Genomic DNA, 10,722 nt, shown 5'->3' with positions numbered 1-10,722 from the left:
CAGTTAGTTAAGGGCCAAGAAGGTAGAACTTAAAATTTTGGAAATGGAAAAAAAGCAAACTGACTATACTTTTTCAATGAGCCAGTTCATTTCTTTCCCCCTTGATACGAAATAAGCTATCCCAGATAAACTTCTTGGATTATGAGTTTGACAAGAAAATCGTGCGTAAAAGTTGGGTCATATGGATCAAACTCTCGGTGTTCCATATCATACCAACTTCTCGATTTGTCAAATTGAATTTCCGGTTTGTGTAACAACCCTCGGTTCATGTAACCGAACCCCCTTAGTTATTTCACTTCACCGCCGAAGTTCAATTCGACAACCCGAATAGTTGGAATGACATCGACGCCTAAAATGCGAAACCATGTACCTCCGTTAGTATTTAAAAATGCCCGCTACTAGTTTATTTTTTCGAGGAGAAACAAGCTAATTTCATAGCCTGAAATTTTCACAGAATATTCCTCTAATGGAGAGGAAAAATCAATGAAGCTTTTGACGGATTACGTTAACTATAGTTTTCCAAGAAAATTATGAACTATGATGGGAGGTCTGAAACGTTGCGAACGGAGATACGTAGTTTCGCACTTTGGCTATCGATACGGAACATCGAACGTTAGGTTTATAAGACCCACTTTTTTCTCAATGATAGAGCGATGTACAGGCAAATAAGATAGTAACTACAAGTGATGGCATATTGGAAGATCGGATCAAAGCCTATGATACAGTTCGTCGTTTCTCAGATAGAGGAGCAATCGCGATCCGCATTTTTACTCGGAAACTGTTAGGAGTATGTTCTTGAATATTTTTTTTTCTTTCTCTTTTCCAGATTGCAGGTGAAACTCAGTAAAATGTTGGAAAAAATTTCAAAATTTGCAAGGAGGAAAAATAACCGTTACTTTACAGTCCTCATGCGGAATTAATATTGGGATCAAACTAATTGTTCTCACAAACATAACATTGCAACTTCGTCGACTAGAAAAGTAGTTGAAAGAAGAAAGATTCTTCATCCTCTATGTTCGTGTGGAGAAAGGATCCTCGAAACTTTCCATCCTCCTAATTAATTCACGTTCACTCATCTAGAAAATGGCGAGTCAAGTGAAATCATACTTAGGTTTTTATGAGGCGCAACTTTTGACACATCTTCCTATTTTATGGAGCTATTCGAAGTATGTAAAAAATGGCCATTTTGGCTGTAACCAGCTTGACTGGAGGAGCTAACAAAAGTGGGAAGATTTGGGTGGAGGTATAAAGGAGACAGAACAGGAATACATAAGTAAAGAAAGTTCCCCTGTTCAATGAAAGGAAGGGAATGAAGTCCTGCATTTTCGGTTTTATATGGCCGCATCTGGAACAGAAGAAGTGGGTGTAAAACGAAAATTAAAGATCCTCACAGGAGGACTCACAGAGGCTGAAAGTAGTCCGGGCTAGGTAAGTAATTTATTAACTGAGTGACACAGTGTAACGCAATTTTTTTTTTTTTAAAAAAACTTGTAATTTCATAAGATAAAATTGCTATTTTTTCAACCATAAAATTTATTTTAGTACCTGTTCATCATTTGATCAGAGAATGCCGATTTTAAACAATTAATATAATGAGTCCCACGTATTAGGAGCATAAATAATTGCAATGAAATAGCAATATCCCACAATTTTAATTTTATTTCACAGAGCTTTGATAAAAAGAGTCCCTCCAATTACTAGATACGCAACACATACAACACCCTAATGCGGTAGCAATAATTTTATCGTGTAATCGCAACCTGCTACGGTTTGTTCATATCATGTAATTATGTGGCTGAATATCAGTTATGTGCAATCATGCATCATTAAAGTTCTTATTGCATTAGATTTATTGATGCACAAAAGCTAACCATTTGTATGAGAAGAGAGATCGTCGTCAATAATTTTAATAAATGTTATTCCTCGTAATGCACTAAGGGGGAAAATAGTCATCTTTCACCAAAAATGGAACAAATACAATTAAAAGTTACTAATTTTAGGTTAGTTTCTCCGGCTACTAGTTTCTGGAAAACAGGGAGATACCAAACCTCGGACACCCATTACACTCCTTGCCATGCAGAAAATGTGCAAGATACTAAGTTAGATTCTCATAGCGCTGATGATGGAAAGTGATTATTGTCTCAAAGAAATTTTGTTCAAGCATTTTTAATATTCGACCAATTGTAAAACCAAAGATGACCCTTATGAGCATTTGCCCTGTGCAAAAAAGTCGTGGGTGTTCAGATTGTGTCAAACGTCTTTACTTTTCATTCTCGTCTTGGCAATGTAACGCGCAACAGGTCGTTGAGTCTGTATCCATCAAGTTTATCCAGCAAACATCAAGAAAATAACTATAAATCTCATCATTCATTTGTATCCGAGGGGTATTAATACATTGTGTTTTGTTCCTTTGGTAAAATTTAACATCTCGTGAGTCTTAATTCTACTGCTACACAGGGGGAGGGGGAGGGTCAATGTAGAAATGTAATGCATTGGTGTCTGGATATCTCAGAGAGTACTGACTTAAAGATAGTAGTATGATGATATCTGGCGGTCTTTTGCACGATTCCATTCCCGATTGCACCAAAAGGAAACAAGCAGTGAACTCCAACACAATGTGTTGATAAGGTGCGTCATTAACTCGCACATATCAACCCCTTTAGTTTTCATTTACAAAGATTTCAAAAAAGGCAAGCAGCACAAGAGAATTCACGATCCAACACTGCAAGGTCAACGACGCACCTTGACGCAGGGGTCGAGAGGGTTCTCAAGAGCGAACGCCGATTTCCAGGATTTCATATGCATCGCCTCCTCGCTCGCGAGTTGAGAGGCCTTTTGTTTCGAATGCCCTCTCCGTTCGCAAACCAAAACCTTTTTGTCCGGCGCTGGCTCTTAGTTCCCGATACCTGAGGCATATTGCGGCGAAAGCGATACCCATCCCAGAACGCGATCGATTAGCGGGCTAATTCGATTGCCCTCAGAGAGGCGATGCCAATGACACTCGTATTCATATCCCATCTTGAGAGGCGAATGAAGAACGCCAGTTTATTCCCTCCTTATTCCCTCTCATCGCTCAGTGGTCGCCTGGTCGGGCGCGCCGCGCCGCGCTGGGCTGCTCATCCTGCATACGGTCCACGTTGACCCATGGTTGACCGTTGAGTCATCCTCCTTGTCCATCCCTCGGCTCCTTCGCTTCCTGCGGGCTGCACCAGGTCGTCTGAATGCACTACCAGCCGAGCACAGTTCATTGACACGCTAGTAAGATGAGAGTGAAAACGACGAAAACACCCCGGACGGTTAATTTTTTCGTCTTGTCAATTTCTTGACATGTTTCGCTCGGTAACCGATCATTTCAGTTAAATGTCCACCTAAGCCGCGGCAATTTCTCCTTCTGAAATATTGTTATCACACGTTTCCATTAATTTTTCTTCGCCCCCTCCCCCCTCTTCAGGGTTTTGCTTGATTCTCCACCCCTTTCCCCCAATACCAATATTAAACGCATCGGGCTATGAAATATGATATTCATGTTCTTAAAATTGAACGCAACTATGCAATTCGAATAAGTCAGACTTGCTTCAAATTTCCGTCCTTGCTGTATGTCGAAACACTTTTTATCCACCGGTTTTTAATATTTTTCCTTGATTTTTTTCCATTTTTATTACCTATTTATTTTCCTCTTAATCTTTAATTCGTTTATTCACTGCTAATCCAACTGAGTATTTTTTAATATTTTTTGCATTTCATTTATTCTTTTTTATTCTACAATCCTGCAAGTGGGGAAAGGAAGGACAGGGCTAACAGTTAGGCGAAAGTTACCAATCTCAACCAAAAAAAAAAAAAAAAAAAAAAAAAAAAAAAAAAAAAAAAAACGGCTTTAGGCAAGAAATCAATTTTCTCTGCATTACTTCACCTTGCACTTAGGGAATTGGGCATAAAATTTCATACCTCCAGCAATCATTATACCTCAAGTCAATTTCAGTACTTAAGCGCTTAGCTTTCACTTTCCAGAATTTACTAAAGCCTCTAAATTTAGGAGCTATAAAGGTTCTTAAGATATTTTGGATAAACTAGACCACCTTTGGTGTAGAGACACTATTCCGGTGACAATGGGAGAACACGATTTCTGAGTTGATGATTGTTTCCATAAACGCCAACCATTAGACGGTAAACTCCAAGCCGGTAAATTCATTAAATCTACATGAAAAACATGAAGGTGAAAAAAATACGAAGACTTATTTTCTGTTCAAAATGACCACAGACGCCTTGAACATTGCAACTTCGGAGTGATCTTTCCCTCCCTCTTAATTCTACAACCAATGACTGTGGAAAAGGACGTTTCCAATATTTTTGTGATTAATTAACTTTATACCAGATTTTTTTTTTTTCTTACAACATGCAAGCTTAAAACTTCGCCTGGTGTCGAGTGCCAATTGCATATTAGATTTCTACAATATACTCTTCCTGGGGAAAAAGTTGCCTTTCAACACCTTATATACCTATCTTAAGACGCGGAAAATAGAACTCTTCTTTGCCGTTCGAAGGAATATCGTTGTATGAAAAACCTTTCGGTTGTTTCCAAATCGACGGTGTAAGTCGGCAATCACATTGCTCGGTTTGCAGACTTCCTGTCATTCTTTATTTATTAAACGAAAACTACTAAACGGGAATTCTTTAAAACTGCCGTGATTTTTCTTCTCTGTGCGAAGAAAATTCTGCAAAAACTTCGAGGAATGATGTCAGTTTGTTCTCCTTTAAAAAAATAACACAAAGGCGGAGATTTTCGGACACTGCAAACGAGTTATGTGATTGCCGGCTCACACCGCCGAAATATACCTTGAAAAACAATAATTTGGCAGTGGGTATTGTTTTTCCTATGTTTCCGAGGACTCAATGCTCTCTTTTAAGGTCAAGATACACACGGCGATTAATCGCCGCGAGTGAAAGACGAAAGCCAATGGAGAGCCTTGATTTCGATGTATCGACTTCAATGGATCGAAATCAAGGCTCTCCATTGGCTTTCGTCTTTCACTCACGGCGATTAATCGCCGTGTGTATCCAGGCCTTTATCTAAATCACCTGAAACTCTCACAGTACAGTATTCCTGAAAATTGGCAACCTTGGAATGTCCATTTCTCTTCATCGCGGCAGTATGTAGTACTGAAGTGTGCCTAAGGAATTATTTCCTCTCAAAAAATGTTTTCTCCAATTGAAATACAATACGCCGATCAGCGAGGAGCTGAAAAAAATTCAAATTCGAGAGAATTCCCCCGGTTACAAGCTAACACATGATAAGTATTACTTGCTCCGTACACTCCTACTCGTGTATAGACGTGTTGAAGTGTACACTCCTACACTTCTCAACATTCACATCAAAGTGCATCGCTGGTGCTTCCGTGCCAATGAAGAACGCCGCATAATCATTAAAATGTTGCCAAATCTCCTCTCAGAAAACATTCGTGTTTTGAAAAAAGTTTTGAATTATTTCCTTGAAATTTTTAGAGACTTTCGATCAAATTGCGTGTAAGAGTCTGAAAAATCGGTAGAAAAATATCGTTGAATTTTCCCGATAGTCCGTGGTTCATCGAAGGAAATATCACTACAGAGGAAAGTGCGTGCATGTGTCCGCCTGAGGCAACGTCAGGCCCGTGATCGCGCTGGACCGCGGCGCCAGCGAGGGGGCGAGGCGCGAGGGTGAATGGTTATGGAATATGGGTTTTTCCTCTGAGTTGCCGTAGTATCAAAAGCATAGTGTCACTAATTACATTTTTGCTATGTTGCATCTTCAAACCTCTCTTTAACGCAGGGCTCAGGAGTTATGAATCACGATTGCTCTGTTTCAATGCTATTTTTACTTTTTACGCGGGTAATGGAGTTTTTGAAACTTTCACAAATTGACGGTGTAAGTCGGCAATCACATAACTCGTTTGTGAACATAACTCTGTCTGAAATCTCCGCCTATTTGTAATTTTTTTAAGGGAGAAGTAATTTTCATCATTCCTTGAAGTTTTTGCAAAATTTTCTTCGCACAGAGAAGAAAAGTCACAGCAGTTTTAAAGAACTGCAGTCGAGTAGTATTACGTTTAAGAAATAAAGTATGACAGGAGGTCTGCGACGTTGCAAACAAAGTTATTTGATTGCCGACTCAAACCGTCGAAATGCTCTTGGAAGAAAGGAAAGAGAAGGAAATGGCCGTGAAACGATGATTTTAGTGCCAATTGCAGAAGAAAGTATTGCTGAAAAGTGCAATTTTTTTAACCAAAATAAATGTTGCCTGACTAATGCCCCCATGGTGCAGCGTTCGCAGTAGGTAGCAGCGGAAAAAATCCGCGAACTCTGCTTTAAGTGCCGAGCACCAAAACTGTTTTCTCACCCTAGATTCGGTTGTAGGATTTTCCGTTAACCAAAGTTGCGGAAAGTTGCTCCAAAGTTTACGTGCCTTAGAAATTGGATCGAACCAAGCCGCACGAGAGGTAGCCAAGGCGGCAAAATGCAGCGATCACCTCAGAGACTTTAACGCAGCCTAGAAAAGTTGGCGTTCCGGAGAGTGCGACTTGTTTGACACATGGATGCCTTCTTATCGCATTTAAAAATTTGCTCATGCTGAACCACACTAAAGAGTTTTAGATCTTTAGTGGCAACCCCAAACAGTGCTTAAATTGCGCTAAATTTTTATGAATTTAATCTTCTTTTCAAATTGCATTTAAGTATTTTCGGAGGCCTTGATGCAATTTAAACAAAATTTCATAATTTTAACACTAAAAAAACTCCTTTACGTACAAAAGATTCCGAGAATTTTTTATTTGGGGACCACTCTTATACGTAACCTCCTTCAAAGTCGTAAGTAACATCTTTTTACCAATGCAATTCTAGAGTATTTTGATGAAAAAATATCTTTCTGTACTTAATATTATCGGTATCCGGAAATTATCTACAGTCCTGTCTCTCCTTCAGATAGGTATTTTTGACATAGAGCATGGTCTCGCACCGCAAAATTGAAGAGGATATCAAACTTCATTAAATATGCCGTGCCGTCCTTATTCTCGTAACTGATGTTAGTACATGAAAGTTCGAATAGACCGCTGCACCCTTTTTTCTTTTTTTAATATATGAAACATTTGACGCATCATACAAAACATTTGAACATGAGGGAAACCGAGAATATATGCAGAAGAAAAAAATGCATATCTTTAAAATTAGACAAAGTAAGAATTCTAGCTGTTATGAACCACACGGGTAAAAAGAGGATGTAATAGATGAAATGGGAAACATTCGGATGACTTGTTTTACATGGCTACTTTGAATGAAACCGATACAAATATGCACAGAATTCATCGATTTCTTGCGCAAATACCTATTTCCGAATTTTTAAGCTGTAGGAAGGAGCCCCTTTCGTCTTAACCGTTTCCTGTGAAAGTCTGGTGAAAGTGTCACCGTTGTGCTAACTCAGCCTCTTTTGGCACTTCAAATCCCCCCCCCCCCCCTACTGTCGGTTCAATTTTTCGGCGCCCTTTACAGGGTGCATTAGAGACCTTTAAACATATATTTTGTTCCTTTTAAAATTACTGCTGATTTAGACACACCATAGCATATTTTGAACTTAACGTTTTCTTATTTCAAAATTCAAAAATAAGAGCAATCTGAACGCGATGCAACGATTCGTGCAAGATATATGCAAACATTGAATATCGACGGTGTTAGTCGCCAATCACGTAACTCGTTTGCGGTGTCTGAAAATCTCCGCCTCTACCTATGTTATTTTTTTAGAGGAGAACAAATTGACATCATTCCTTGAAGTTTTTGCAGAATTTTCTTCGCGCCGCGAGGAAAAATCACGGCAGTTTCAAAGAATTCCCGTTTAGTAGTTTTCGTTTAATAAATAAAGAATGACAGGAAGTCTGCAAACCGAGTTATGTGATTGCCGACTTACACCGTCAATATGAGGAGCGATGGCGTGGGTTGTGAGCCGTTAACTCGCAATACTTTGCTCCATGCCGTTAGTGAGATTCGGGAGAAAAGTTAAAAAACGAGGCCGGATTACGTATTTCCAATCCTCGGATGTGTTGCTCACGTATCCCATGAAGCAGCACAATGAATGAGATAAACGAAACCAACACAATATAGAACGAATTGGATGTACACGAGTCGAACAAAGGAAGGGTCCGCGTTGACGACGGTGCAGAGATACAACTATTTGTTCTCGGTGGATGTCCGTGCTGCATCTGCAAAATTGAAGGAGCTAAGGAATTTGCTCAATTTTGCCGATGAGGTGTCGCTCAGCTTTGAGAGAAAAGTTAAAAAACGAGGCCCAAGTACAGCTTACATATCTTTGGCCGTGTTACTTACGTAGCCCTCGAAGCACCAGTGCGAATAAGACAAACGAAGCCAAACACAATATGGAAATGGAGCAAGGGAAAGGATACTCTTTGACGACAGTGCTAAGATACAACTATTCGTGCTTTTAGGACGTCTATGCTGCATCTGAAAAATTGAAGGCGCGATGACGCGAAGCGTAAACTGGACCACATTTTGGAATAAGGAACCACTATTTCTGGCTCATTTTAGAGACAACATATTTGTTATTGGTTTCCCTGTGCAACAATATGCTTTTATGGAAGAGTCAGAGATAGTGGTTCCTTATTCAAAATGTAATCCAAATAGCAGTGCTCCGCCTTAAAACGTAAATGAGGAATTGCTCAGATTCGGGAGAAAAGTTTAAGAAGAAGCTCGGACACATACGTTTCTCATTTTTCCGGCTTTTTGATACTCGATTCCTTCTTTTTTCTCAGGTTCATGTCTGATTCCTTTAAAGGATGGATTTGCAGACCCATATCTGAAGCTCGTGTAGACCGCAGCTCTAGCTCGGTTCCTTTGGAAAGTAATGGTGCTTGGATGCGTCTAGAAGCTAATATTACAAGTCTAAAAGTTGAAGTTTATGAACTTAAATACGTTCAATTTTACAATTTTTACTCTGTATGATGAATCAAATTTGAACCGGAAAATTGGGTGGCCTTGTGCTGCTTTGCCAAAATTTCCCGTACCTCCCTCCACGTATGGGCTGCTCTCTAGGAAAATATCATATTACACCCCCTTACCCACCCAAGGGTCTACGTCCTCAGATTTGAGCGAGTCCGACCCTGCCTGAAAAAGCTTGAAGATCTGCATTTTTACACGTTTAATTAAGTCATTGTACTATTGAAAGTACTATCAACAAGGAAACTTTTACTTGAAGCAGAAGAATTGAAAATGGAATAATTCAATATTCGAACATTTCCTCAAACAATAACGCGTAAGTGAAGAAAAATTTCTCACACGGGAGTTAATCTCCAATTTGAGGCGTGGAAAAAATGTGGGATCGCGAGTGAGAAAGGCAGAAGTAATTACCGACTACAGCCGCACGCTGTGTCCCTTTTTTTACTTTCTCGCTCCCATAGGGTAGAGAGGAAGTATTGTCATCCTCCAAAAAAAAAGTAAAAAAAAAGTTGAAATTTCATCATTTCTAGACGTTTTAAGGTCCCAGGAGTAAAAATAACCATACTTGAAAAAATGTGTGTCCGTCCGTGTTGCGTCCCCCAAATCTGTCTACAGCGATATCTCAGAATCTATCTGTTCGATTTCATTCAAAATTGGCACAGGACACCATATCTATGGTCTCCTTATGCACGTCCAACGATTTTGAGGTACGCTAAAATTTGGGGGGGCTACGCTCAATTGTCCATTTTTAGCAAAATCACACGAAAGCTCATTTTGAAAGACTGTAAATTTTGAAAAATGTCTTTAATTCTTTAACAATGGGCATCAAGCACATCACCTGGGTCATTAATTTAAGTTCCAAAAAGATCTTTGGACTAAACTCAAAATTCAAGAGATTACGAGGCCCAAAAGTAGGCACTTTGCTCCGCGAAACAGCTCATTTTCAAGGACTGTAAATTTTAAAAAAATAAAAAAAATAAAAAAAAATGCCTTCAATTCTTCAAAAGTTGGCATAAGAGCACCACCTGGTTCATTAATTTAAGTTCCTACGAGGTCTTTGGACTAAACTAAAAATTGAAGGGTTACGCGTCATATAGCGAGGAGAGCACTTCGGTCACACGGAGAGCTCATGGACTGTAGATTTTGAAAAAATGCCTTTAATTCTTTGAAAGTTGGCTCAAAAGCACCATCTGAGTCATTAATTTAAGTTCCTAAAGGATTCATGGACTAATCTCATAATTGCAGAGGGGCCGATAGGAAACGCTCAATTCTCTGATAAATGAGTCGGAGCGCTTCTAGATAATAGCAGCAAACGCTTTGAGTCAGGTGAAACCTAGGAATTCAAATGCATTATATAATGCATCATATACTATTTCCAAAATTACTCCGTAGGTAATCACAAAGCAAAATTAAGACAACTAATTAGATACATACTCACATTACAAAGGTACTATGAATCATCAAGCTAACGCCAAGAACTGACACTTAGATCTTTATTAAAAACTAATATGTTTGTTGTTAATGAATTTAGAATCCCGGCAGATTCCATCTTTTGCGGTTCCTTTTTACGAGGTACTAAGCACAAATATAATGTAATAATTCGGCACAAATATAACTGATTTAATGCTTGTTAATGAAGGAGGTTATAATAGTTATAACGTGACGTTTGTTGACTTGTCTCTGGTTGACGTTTGTCGATGGCGCTCTCTATTGTTTTCGCTTTAAGTTACGGGGATACGCGGTAAGGAGATG

This window comes from Bemisia tabaci, chromosome 6, assembly GCF_918797505.1.
Source record: "Bemisia tabaci chromosome 6, PGI_BMITA_v3".
Lineage (NCBI taxonomy): Eukaryota > Metazoa > Arthropoda > Insecta > Hemiptera > Aleyrodidae > Bemisia > Bemisia tabaci.
The sequence above is the reverse complement of the archived record's forward strand: the minus strand, read 5'-3'. Positions refer to the sequence as shown.